This window comes from Coenobita brevimanus, chromosome 23, assembly GCF_032717465.1.
Source record: "Coenobita brevimanus isolate Jiangsu-jjx chromosome 23, ASM3271746v2, whole genome shotgun sequence".
NCBI lineage: Eukaryota > Metazoa > Arthropoda > Malacostraca > Decapoda > Coenobitidae > Coenobita > Coenobita brevimanus.
Window position 1 is genome coordinate 45943039 of NC_136976.1, and position 12911 is coordinate 45955949.

A 12911-nucleotide genomic window follows, 5' to 3' on the forward strand; every position below is an offset into this window, starting at 1 on the left:
AATGTTTTTTTAATCTTACGTTGTCTTATATGTATCCCAGCCCTTACCGTGTTTAATTGCGAGCGCGTTCCGTGAGATCGTGTTCCATGCGAGTTACCTGTATATATATATATATGTAGTTATATATATATATATAGTTATATATATATATATATATATATATATATATATATATATATATATACATATATATATATATGTAGTTATATATATAAATATATATAGTTTTATATATATATATATATATATATATATATATATATATATATATATATATATATATATATATATATATATATATATATATATATATATATAGTTATATATATATATATATATATATATATATATATATATATATATATATATATATATATATATATATATATATATATATATATATATATATATATATATATAGTTATATATAGTTATTTATATATAGTTATATATAGTTATATATAGTTATATATATAGTTATATATAGTTTATATATATATATATATATATATATATATATATATATATATATAGTTATATATATATATATATATATATATATATATATATATATATATATATATATATATATATAGTTATATATATATATATATATATATATATATATATAGTTATATATATAGTTATATATAGTTATATATATATATATATATATATATATATATATATATATATATATATATATATATATATATATATATATATATATATATATATATATATATATATATATATATATAGTATATATATATATATATATATATATATATATATATATATATATATATATATATATATATATATATATATATATGCAGTGCACCCTCACACAATACCAGTTTATGGGCAGCATAAACCCTCGGATTCTATGAATTCGCATTGTGTGAACCAATGAACTTATGGGCAAAATGGTATATGGTGGACAGCCCTCCCAAGGCTTGGTCTTTGGGTCCCCTTCCAGCTTAATCTGTCCTGCTAATAATTTGTCTAATAGTGCTTCTAGTTGGACCAACAAATAAAACAACAAACAGAACACCATGTACCTTTGTTTAAGTGACTTCTGGGCTTGTTAAGAAGGGAGGGGGGTAGGTATCCGAGGCTCAGAGTTTCTTCTCTTGCCCTGCGGGGTGGGGCATCCCGCTGTCACTCTCACTGTCACTGCTGAGATGTCCTGGAGGTGTCATGAAGCCTTCAAAGTTGACAGCTGAGACCATGGTGAACAGGTGGGTACTGCTATAATGCTAAAACGGACCACAGGATGCGAGGTACAACATGCGTTCTCATGGCAATCTGGAGGAGAAGTGTCTGTTTACCCAGGAAAGTCGGTAGATGGCATGCAGATAGCTGGGCAGCTGCCCGCCATTTTGAATCTGACTCGTTGCCAGTCACCTGCCTTCATGTGACTGAATCACATTGTCCAGGCCAGCACAGGTAGTAATGGCAGGAAGTACATTTTTTGCCTTAGAATCATACAGCCAATTCGCATGTTGGGAAGTTCGATTCGCAGATTTTGCATTCGATAGAAATAGGCAATTTCTGGGATGACCTCGCATTGTAGGTGATTCACATCATGTGAGTTCGCATTCTGTGGTGGTCCACTGTATATATATATATATATATGATATTCATTCATTCCTTCATCATCCAAATCATTGTTGCCCCATTGGAAACATAGGAGCTTGGGGCTAGGCAAGTTGGTCCTGGCATTTAAGATGAGAATGACCAGCCTCACTCATCCCTAAGTGGCATTACGTGAGTAACAAACCCCAACCATCCCTTGGATATAAACCATATATATATATATATATATATATATATATATATATATATACAGTACATCCCCACAGTATGTGAGATCAGAGTACGCGATCCCCCTTATACGCGTGGACTTATTTTTAAAAATTTTATTATAGTGTATTTTTTATTTGTACGCAAATTGAACTCCTTGTCAGTGAGACGGGCAGCAAAGAGTGGTCCAAATCCGGGGTTACCCCGAGTACACGACATTGCCCTCCCAAGAAGTGTTAATGGGTAAAGGTGAGCAGCCATATTCTTGTTGGTTTAGTTAAGCCATATCCTTGTTGATTTACCTATGGTCCGTCTATTTTATGAAGAGCGTTTGGGCTCCCCTCTTGGGGAGTCCCCGTCCCACAGTGTTGCCATACTTTGTACTGGGCAACTTAATCGGATTAGAATAAAGGCGCTAATGACAACTCTCCCTCCCAGCACACCACTCTCCGCTCTCACTCTCTCTCTCTCTCTCTCTATCTCTCTCTCTCTCTCTGCATATAGTAATTGCATTTTTTTTATAGATTTATTTCTATAAAAAGTCTATACTTTTATGAATTTTTAGAATTTGAGGAAAAGCCTCCAGACTGACTGTCTGTCTGTCTTGTTGTGCTCATATTCACTCCCTTTCTCCATGACCTTTCCCCCTACTCTCTATTTCTGTCTGTCTGTCTGTCAGTCAGTCAGTCAGTCAGTCAGTCAGTCAGTCAGTATATCTCTCTCTCTCTCTCTCTCTCTCTGTTTCTCTTTCTCTCTAACATTATTTTTTATTATGACTGTGATTTTCTCCTTAGTGTGTGATGTTTATTTGTGGTTTATAACAGCTTTTGAGGGATCAATTATAGGTCCTCTGTTTGCCTTCTCTTCTAAAAAATACTTATTTACGTTGTAAATAAGTTCTTTTTCTGTACTGTGGAGCACATGAGAGCAAGTAGCAGGAGTGAGAGCATCCATCTCAGGTGGCAGCCAGAGTGGAAATGACCTGGATTAACACGGTCACTCTACCTTTACAAGTGTGGCAATGTTGGAAAGCAACGTTGCCAAGTGTTGTGGTATTTATAAAAAGTCTATCTATCTATCTATAGCCCGACGCCCTAATCCCGCAAAGGGTGGCTGCAGACAAAACGCCTCCAAGTCACTCTGTCACCCACCATTTGACTACCCTCCCCCCAACTCACCCCCCCTCCCTCATATACCTCTCAACTCCATCCCTCCACTTCATCCTCGGTCTAAAAAAGTAATTGTTATTAAAAGAAAAAAAGAGGCATTTATAACCCTGTGTAGCCTTATTAAAGAATTAAATATATATATACTGTAAATAAACTTAATTTAGAAGTAGTAAATAGCTGACATGAGACAGAGATGTGTACACGTTTGTCAGAGAGGCAGCCTAGGAAATTCCCAAGAGGGACAACGCCCAAACGCGCTTCATAAAATAGACGGACCATAGTAAAGCCATAATCTTGTTGGTTTACTTTATCTTACGTAATATGTCCTAGATAGTTTCCCTTTATAGTACAATACATAGGTCTGAAAGGCGTCTCAAGGGTTGCCCATGAAGGGGGGTGCTGCCCATATGTAATTTTTCCCTTAAGTGTATGTATTCACTGTATGCGAATTCTTAGTAAGTGACATCCTCTGCCGCCCATATAGGTGCGTACTAGGGGGCTGTACTGTATATATACAGTATGTATATATATATATATATATATATATATATATAGGTATATATATAGGTATATATATATATATATATATATATATATATATATATATATATATATATATATATATATATATATAGGTATATATATAGGTATATATATATACAGTGGAATTTTGAATTTTGACAGTTTAGAATTCGACAATTCGAATTTCGATGCGTTTCGGAGTGGTCCACCTACCTCACTTTTCGATACAAAATCACGTTTTTCGATGCTTTCAGGGCCAGACTCCAACCAAAACAAGCAGAGATAATATTTTTGATGGGAACCAAAATGCTAGAAGTGAAGGAAAATCATAAGAAAAGTATGAGCCTAACCTAATATGTGATATTGTCAAGAAGATAATGAAAATCAATATCATTTATTCATAAGTGAAGCATACGAAGATATGGTTCCGAGACAATTCACCGTCAAGTCAATTTGCCATCAGATAATTCCCCATCAAAACATGGACGCAACCAAAGGAGAAATGGCATTAAAAGAAAGGGCAGAAATACACCAAGTATACTTTTGCTGACAAGGCAATATACACTTGCTGACAGTATGGCAATATAATGCAGAACTACAGTTACTTAACCACAATTATAGTTCTTAAAGTTTACAGGGGGTGTGGGCAAAAAATCATGATTTTACCTAGTTAGGTTTGGAGGTCCCAGACCCAAACTAATTTTGCCCATAAGAAGTTCAGTTTAAATTTCAATGATTTGAATTTCGCGATGATTTTTAGGCACCTATGCCCGTCAAAATTTGAAATTCCACTATGTATATATGTATGTATGTACAGCTACTGCAAATTGACTTAGGACCTCCCCCATGAGGTATTAAAAAACACAGAAATCTTATCACAATGTTTGTTCATGAAATGCCATTCATTAATATGAAATCATGCTTCCCTTGTTTTTCAGGACCTGTTGGATGCATTTTGACATGGAATCACTTAGATGTCTAAAGTAATCTAAGGACATTTCTTTGCACGAAACATTTGTCAGTTCATCTTGAGGTTGTCCAAATTGGGTGTCTACTTCTCTGTCCTGAGTTTCTTCATCTTTGCCCAGCAGTTTTCTGTCGGATTTAGATCCGGACTGTTGCCAGGCCAGTCGAGGACCTCAATCCAATTATCCTGAAACCATTTTGTCACCTTCCTTGACTTGTGACATGGAGTTAAATCGTGTATGAAAAAGTCGCAGCCATGAATAGCAAAAAAGTTTAACAAATGATCTTTCAGAACTTGAATGTACCGGCCACCATTCATCATCAAGTTCATAGGAAGAAAGTAGAGGCCTCCCCTTCCCATTTCACCTGAGAAACACCCCCATATCATTACTGATTGTGGGTGCTTAACAGTTGTCACCATGTAAGCAGGGTCATATCGACTACAGGAGGCAGGGCGATGAACCTTGGCAGAACGCACTTGGAACACTTGAAATGTGCTTTCACCGGAAAACATAACTTTTCTCCACTCGTCCGATGTCCAGTGTGCATACTTCTTGGCAAACTGAATGTGCTGCTTCTTCATGCAGTCAGTGAGAAGCAGTTCCTTGACTGCAGTGCAGCTTGGCAAACCCAGCTCCTTCTGTAAGCAGTGTTGGATAGTTCGAATTGAGACGTCTTGTAACAGCTGGGGATGCATTCTCTTCAATTCTGCTGCTGTCAGTTGAGGATTCTTGATTACTTCCCTCTTCAGAACTGTATCTATACCCCTGGAAGTCGTCCTCTTCTTTCCACCACCATGCTTGTGCTCTGGTACGACATCAGGTGGCAGGCCGCACGCTACAGCAAGAATCTTCATGACGGTCGAGTTTGCACTTCCCTCTTCAGAACTGTATCTATACCCCTGGAAGTCGTCCTCTTCTTTCCACCACCATGCTTGTGCTCTGGTACGACATCAGGTGGCAGGCCGCGCGCTACAGCAAGAATCTTCATGACGGTCGAGTTTGCACGTCCAGTACGTTTACAGATCGTGTTGATAGGGACATTATCCTGCCTCCATGCAATGATACGGACCCTGTCATCCCTTGAGCAGTACTTTCCAGGCATGACAACTCGACTCTAGGAAAATAACCAGGCAAACAATAATTCATTCATTCATTCATTCATTGCCAGAAGCCATGTATCCCAAATGGGGTGGCCAAGGGCTTTGAGTTAATTGTTTTACAGGGAGGGGCACTAATCCTCCACCAACCCCACTTAACACGTAGGGAGAACGTTATGCCAACAGCATCTGGTGTTCCCAGGTGGTCACCCATCCAAGTACTAACCAGACCCAACGTTGCTTAACTTCGCTGATTGGACGAGAAGCGGTGTACTCAACGTGGTATGGCCATTGGCAAAAATATTGCGGGGATTCGAACCAGTGCTTGCAACTGCGTGAGTACAGCAGCTTACCAAGTGAGCCATTTAGGCACAATAATGTATACGAAAAAAGAGGGAGGTGCAAACTTGGAGCAACAGGAACACATACTCCCACTCTCACTTCTGGGCAAGCACTGACGTGTTGAGTGTTTCACCACCTCCCGCCAACACCAGAGGAGTTGCCAGTTACTTCATGCCCAAAAAATTCACTTGGTATAGGTGGAAACACAAAGACAGGCAACTCTCCCATAGCAATTCTGTGTGTAGGTCCTAAGTCAGTTTGCAGTGGTTGTATATATATATTGCTAATGGGGTGAAACAGACTCTTTGTCAGTTGTGAGACTCAGATGTGATGATGAATTTTAAGAGCTGTTTCTCCTTTGACAGTCAATATACATGTCCTCAATCTTCATGTGAAAGGAAGTTTTATACATCCTTTATGAGAAAATGTAATTTTATTTGGCAGTGAAATGTGGCCATTTAAAGATAATGGTATCTGCAGATTGTAGGGTACATTATACCCATAAAACTAGCAGGGGTGTGATCCTCAAAAAAATAAAATTACATTTTCTCATTATCCCGTACTCGCCAGCTGATGTGTATAGCCATTACGATTCAGGGCGTGGAGCACCGCCAGCTGACGGGATATGCCGCAAGCACCTTCCCTCCACCCTTTGAACTTGCGACCATTTTCTATGACGCCCATAGGGTAGGTAGGCCCCCAAGGTACCACACAGATGCACGGCTCAGTCTGTACATGGTGCTGGTAGAGTGAGGAGCCACGTCTTCATCATCGTCGTTATCCGATTCCATTCCACCCCGCGCAGGGCCGATTGCATCATCGACCCCCACAAAAGTTCTGCCCTTAATGCTGGGGAAAGGTCTCAGCAACAGTGCCATCGGTCATGCCTTGGATGACACTGTGTCCTCATGGACACTTCGTGAGAGTACGACTTCGAAGGAGAGGAGTTACCATATAGAAGGTGACTTCTCTCCCCTCTGAGATGCCTGAAAAGGCTCTCAAACTCCTGCAGGAGGAGGGCAGGCCTTTTGACAGTGATGAGTACTGAGGAGGAGGATGTAGATGACCCAGCACACCTGGCAGGTGAGCATGGAGTTGGCAATCATCTGCAAAATAAACGTTTAGCTGACGAAAATAAACACTGACAAGCCATTTCACCATCATGCTCGCCACATGCTCGCCATCATCTCACCCTTGAATGTCCACCATTACCTCAGCCGAGTACTTCAAGGATGGAATCATCACAACCGGGCCCTTCAGGAATGGAATTTTCCACATGGGCCCCACGTGGTGTTACTCAGTGGCAAGCGTCTCCCCAGGGAAGGCCCACATCAGGTGAGTCATCATCCCCTTACTCCCCCCACCTCCCACACCTCTCCCTCTCCTTCCCCCTCACTCCTGGCCGTGGGCATGCACGTAGAGGTGCATGCATGCGGAAAAACATGCTGCACATGGCAAGTGGCCTGCTTTACCAGGTGTGAGTAGAGTGGATACCATTGTCTGGGAGGATGGAGCAGGATTTGAGCCCTCTGTGCTGGTGTTTGATGAAGAAGGAGCAGGTGTTCAGGAGGATGAGCTTCCCCCCAGGCCCTGGACTATTAGCAATATTTTCAGGGCAATATTCACGACTGCACTTATGCAATAATTGGTGGAAGAAATAAATTTCCACTAGGGTATGTGTGTGTGGTGGCTGGACATGGCTGCCAGCGAAAGCACTCATATGAAGGACTGGCAACCTGTGGAGGTGGGGGAATTGTTTGTGTGGCTAGCCCTTACCATGTTGATAGCACACATAAGAAAACATGTGCTCCAAAACTATTGGTTGGTAGATGAACAGGTGGCATACCTGTCTTCAGTAAGTATGTGGACCGTGACAGGTACCTGGCCATCTTAAGGTTTCTCCATTTCAATAGAAATTATAGGCCTGCACCAAACAACAGGTTGTGGAAAATGAGACCCATTCTAATAGTGCTCAGGGAGTCATTTTCCAGAGTTTTTTGTCCATTTCAGAAAGTGGTAATTGACGAGTCGCTGGTGTTATTCAGGGGCAGGTTGGCATTTGTTCAGTATGTGCCATCCAAGCATCACCGCTTTGGGCTGAAATTTTTTGTCCTTTGCAAGTGCAAAACTGGATATGTGCTTGATGTGATAGTTTATTCGGCAACAGATGTTGACATACCTAGTGAAGATCCTCACAGTTTCTCCGCATTAGTCGTGAAAGTGCTGATGGAAAGGTATTTCAACAGTTACCACATTCTGTACACCGATAATTATTACACCGCCCCAGTGTTGACCAAGTATTTGCTTGAACACAGTACTGGGTCCTGTGGAACTGTCTGGGCAAACAGAAAGAATTTCCCTGTATTCCCAGCAAATACTGAGAAAGGAGCCATTCTTACCAAGAAATGTGACACCATGTTAGCCCTTCTTTGGCATGACAAGAGACGGGTTGACATGTTGTCAACAGTACATAAGGGTGTTTTTGAGGAAACGGGAAAAACAGATTTCAGGACCAGGGAATCCGTGTTGAAGCCAGATGCTGCCAGCGATTATAATATTTGCATGCAGCTTGTTGTTTAATCGGACATGCAAATTGGTGAGGTTGATTGCCTATGTAAGTCCTGCAGGCGGTACAAGAAGGCGTTTTTACACCTTGATATCGCCGTCCTGAACAGTTCCATACTGTTCAAGGAGCTCGTCAGGAACCTTTCTTTCTACAAGAGTTTGAGAGAGAGCTTGCATGCAAACTCCTTGAAGAGCACTCAGCTGCACAGGTGCCAGGTGCTAGGGGGGAGACAGCGCCTACAGCGGACAGGCTAAGCTGTACCGAGTATTTCCGGCGGCACAGCAGGCAAAGCTATACTGAGTATTTCCGGTGGCACAGCAGGTAGTCAGGCATACAGCCGGAGAGAGAGGACGTCCCAGGCATCGCTCCTAACCTTGAGTAGTTTCAGGAATTTTGTCTGTCCTGTCTCCTAGGGTCTTTCTTTAAATTTAAAATAATGAAAGTTGGTAGACTACCAAAAATGTAAAGATTTGTTGGCAATAGTATACATGAATGTTGTGGCTTATTCGGTAACAGCTGTTTGGGTACTTTACCGGTACGTTAAACATGGCCGAAAATGTAAACAATGAGGGAATGGAATTTCAAGGATTTGATGCTAATACTAATGTCATGGACCTGGTGAAAACATTAATTATGAGGATTAGTGAACTCGAAAAAAAAGTAGAGAATCTAGTGATAAAGGATGTGTCAGGAAATACGGAAACCACCATACAGAGCCTAATCCAGTCCAATGAAACAGCCAATGAAGAAATTAAGAATTTGAAGAGGGAAAATGTTGAACTGAGGAGGAAACTTGAAGAGAGTACTAATAAAACGGAGAAGGTGAGTAATGTACTAGAAGAACACAAGGCAAAGTGGGCACACGTAGAAGAAGAACGGAAGGAAGTGGTCAGCTTAAGAGAGATCATCCAGGAAGAAAGGGAAATGAACAAGAAAGAAATGGAAGAAAATGTAGTGAAAATACTGAAGAAAAAAGAGAAAATAGTGAGAGAAACTGTAGAAAGGAATAGATGTGTGGTAGTATTTGGAAACAGGGAAGAGGAAGAAAAGGTTAGGTTCGCAAGACTCGAGCGAGACACGAACATGGTGAGAGGAATATTAGGCAAGATTGACCCCGAAGGAGACAAGTGGGTAAAAGAAATTGAGGAAGTAAGGAGGATAGGGCCTTATAAGAAAGGGGAAACAAGACCAATGAGAGTCAAGTTTACATCAGAAAGTGTAATAAATGAGATACTTAAAGTGACCTGGAAATTAAGCAAAGAGGCGGGGATGGAGAATATTATAATAAGAAAAGATCTGAATGAAGAAGAAAGAGAAGTTTTAAAATCATTAAAGGAAGAAGTAAAGGAAAAAAATGATAAGAGGACAGAGGAAGAACGTAATACTTTTTTTTGGAGAGTATTGGATATGAAAGTAAGGAAATGGTATTTAAGGAAATAGAAGTGAAGGAAACTAGGGGGGATGGTTGTGAAAGATTAGAAGTTGAGGAAGTGGTACGGACAGAGAGTAGGAGAGAAGAGGGTATTAATAATGTCAAAAATAATTTGAAGGTGATATATACTAATGTTGATGGTTTCATATCGACAAGGATCGAAATTAATGATTTCTTGAGAGAACATGAACCTGATGTCATGTGCTTTGTAGAGACCAAATTAAGAGAAGATATTGATGTTCATTTGGGAGATGGTAAATACAAACTGTGGAGAAAAGACAGAAAAGAAAAAAAGGGAGGAGGAGTGATGATAGCAGTGAAGAAAAACATAAATGTAGATACTGTGGAAATGGGAGAAGGCAGGGCTGAAGTGATATATATGAAATTAGAAACTGGAGAGAATGTTAAGAGAGATATGGCGGTAGTGTATGTTCCCTCAAAGACGAGAGCATGGAAGGATGACGAATACCATGAGATGTTCTCAGATATGGCTAGCTACTTGCAAAAAATAATTGAGAAAAGCAACAATATAATTTTGGTGGGTGACTTTAATTGTAAAGAGGTGAACTGGGAGGAATGGTACTCGGGAGGCGGCGAGGATTCATGGGGTACTATGTTATTAAATATAATAATGAATAATGTGATGACGCAGTGGGTCAAAGAAGAGACACGGTTTCGAGGTGAGGACACACCAGCAAGGTTAGATTTACTGTTCACCAAAGAACCCGATGTAATAGAATCATTGGAATATCTCTGTCCTTTGGGAAAAAGTGATCACGTGGTCATTGAGTTCCAGATGTTAATAGGAAATGTCGAGCCAAGAGACGAGCTTCATAGACAGGGAAGATACAACTTTGGCAAAACAAATTTTACAGGATTGAGAAACTTTTTTGAAAATGCGGATTGGAGAAAATTCAGAGATACAGAGGAAGTGGGATATCTTTCTAGACCTCTATAATTTGGGAGTGGAAAAATTTGTACCAAGAGTAAGAGGGAAAGAAAACAGGAAAAAGGAGTGGTTTAACAGAAGGTGTATGATAGCCAAAAAAGAGAGAGATAAGGCGTGGAACAATTGGAGAAAGAGAGGTAACGACAGAACAAAGGAAGAATATAAAAGAACAAGAAACGAATACACAAGAATACGTAGGGAAGAAGAAAGGAATTTTGAAAAAGGTATAATTGACAAATGCAAGGATGAACCCGAACTGTTTTATAGATTTGTTAATGGCAAACTGAAACAAAAGGAAGGAATCACCAAGCTGAAAGTAGATGGAGAGGTCTTTAAGGATGCGGCAATGCAAGCAGAAATAATGAACAAACGTTTCCAGTCAGTTTTCACTAAAGAAAAGGAGCTTGTGGAAGGGGAGGGAGTGATTAGAAATGTTCCGGTGATGAAAGATATAAAAGTGGAGGTGCAGGAAGTGTATAAATTACTGGAAACTCAAGATGTAAGGAAAGCCCCAGGACCTGATGGAATTTCTAATTGGGTACTGAAGGAATGCAGAGAACAACTGGCGGATAAAATTCACAGCTTAATTGTATGCTCACTGGAAGAGGGGAAAGTGCCAAAAGAATGGAAGAGGGCAAATGTGGTACCAATTTACAAGGGAGGAAACAGGGAAGAACCCCTGAATTATAGACCAGTGTCTCTAACCAGCATGGTCACAAAATTGTGTTAGAGAATCCTGAAAGACAGATGGATAAAATATCTGGAAGAGATGAATATTTTGGCTGAATGTCAGTTTGGATTCAGAAGTGGAAGGTCATGTGTTTCAAACTTGTTGAGCTTTTACTCAAGAGCGATTGATGTGGTACAGGAGAGAGATGGTTGGGTGGATTGTGTGTACTTAGACTTAGAGAAGGCCTTTGACAAGGTACCTCATAAGAGACTAATGTGGAAACTAGAATATATAGGAGGACTAAAGGGGAAACTTCTGGAATGGATGAGAGACTTTTTGAGAGACAGACAAATGAGGACAGTAATAAAGGAAAAGATGTCTGGATGGAGGGAAGTAACAAGTGGAGTCCCTCAAGGCTCAGTGTTGGCGCCAGTAATGTTCCTGATTTACGTAAATGATATGGTAGATGGAGTGAACAGTTATGCGAGTCTGTTTGCCGATGATGTAAAGATCTTGAGGAAGATAGAGGTTGAGGAGGATTGTAAAATACTGCAGGAGGATTTGGACAGGATACACAATTGGAGCCGGACGTGGGAAATGAAATTTAATGTAAAGAAATGTAAAATATTGGAAATGGGTAAAAGTACCAGGAGACCATCACTGAATTATTTTTTGGGTAATGAATTAATCACAAAAAGGAGAGAAGAGAAAGATTTGGGAGTGCTGGTCCAAGATAGTTTGTCACCAGAAAAGCACATTAACAAGATAGTTGGAGAGACTTATAAGCTCTTGACTAACATAAGAGTAGCATTTCATTATATGTATGAGGAAATGATGAAAAAATTGATAGTGGCCATGATCCGCCCCAGGTTAGAATATGCAGCGGTAGTGTGGTGCCCACACAAAAAGAAAGATATAAACAAGATTGAGAGAATACAAAGAACAGCAACCAAGATGGTCCCCAGTCTGACAGACCTGTCATACAGAGAGAGGCTGGAAAAACTGGATTTGCCTTCGTTAGAGGAAAGGAGAAAGAGGGGAGACATGATTGCGGTGTTCAGGACCATGGTGGGAGTAGATAAAATTGACAAAGAAGATCTGTTTGTATGGGATAAGAGAGCAACAAGAGGACATGGAATGAAATTGAAAAAGTCAAGCTGCTTGAAGGATATCAAGAAATATAGCTTTCCTTACAGAAGTATAGACTTATGGAATAGCCTGGACAAAGAGATCGTCCAGTCTAAAAACTTAAACGAGTTTAAATTTAAATTCGACCTATTGAGAAACAGCGACGGAAACCCATGAGCATAGTACATTCCGTGTATATCACAATTAGGTATATTCTTAAATATTTGGAACGACTTAGACAAAGAGGTGGTGTATGAGA

General features: G+C 39.8%; 1 non-coding gene across 1 annotated transcript; it reads right to left on the minus strand.

Annotated features, from left to right (window-relative positions):
- Positions 1-5742: 5742 nt before the first annotated feature.
- On the minus strand, positions 5743-5861 carry LOC145393074 (5S ribosomal RNA). The gene has a single exon (XR_013896092.1). It is a non-coding gene; the product is annotated as a 5S ribosomal RNA (ribosomal RNA).
- Positions 5862-12911: the final 7050 nt, after the last annotated feature.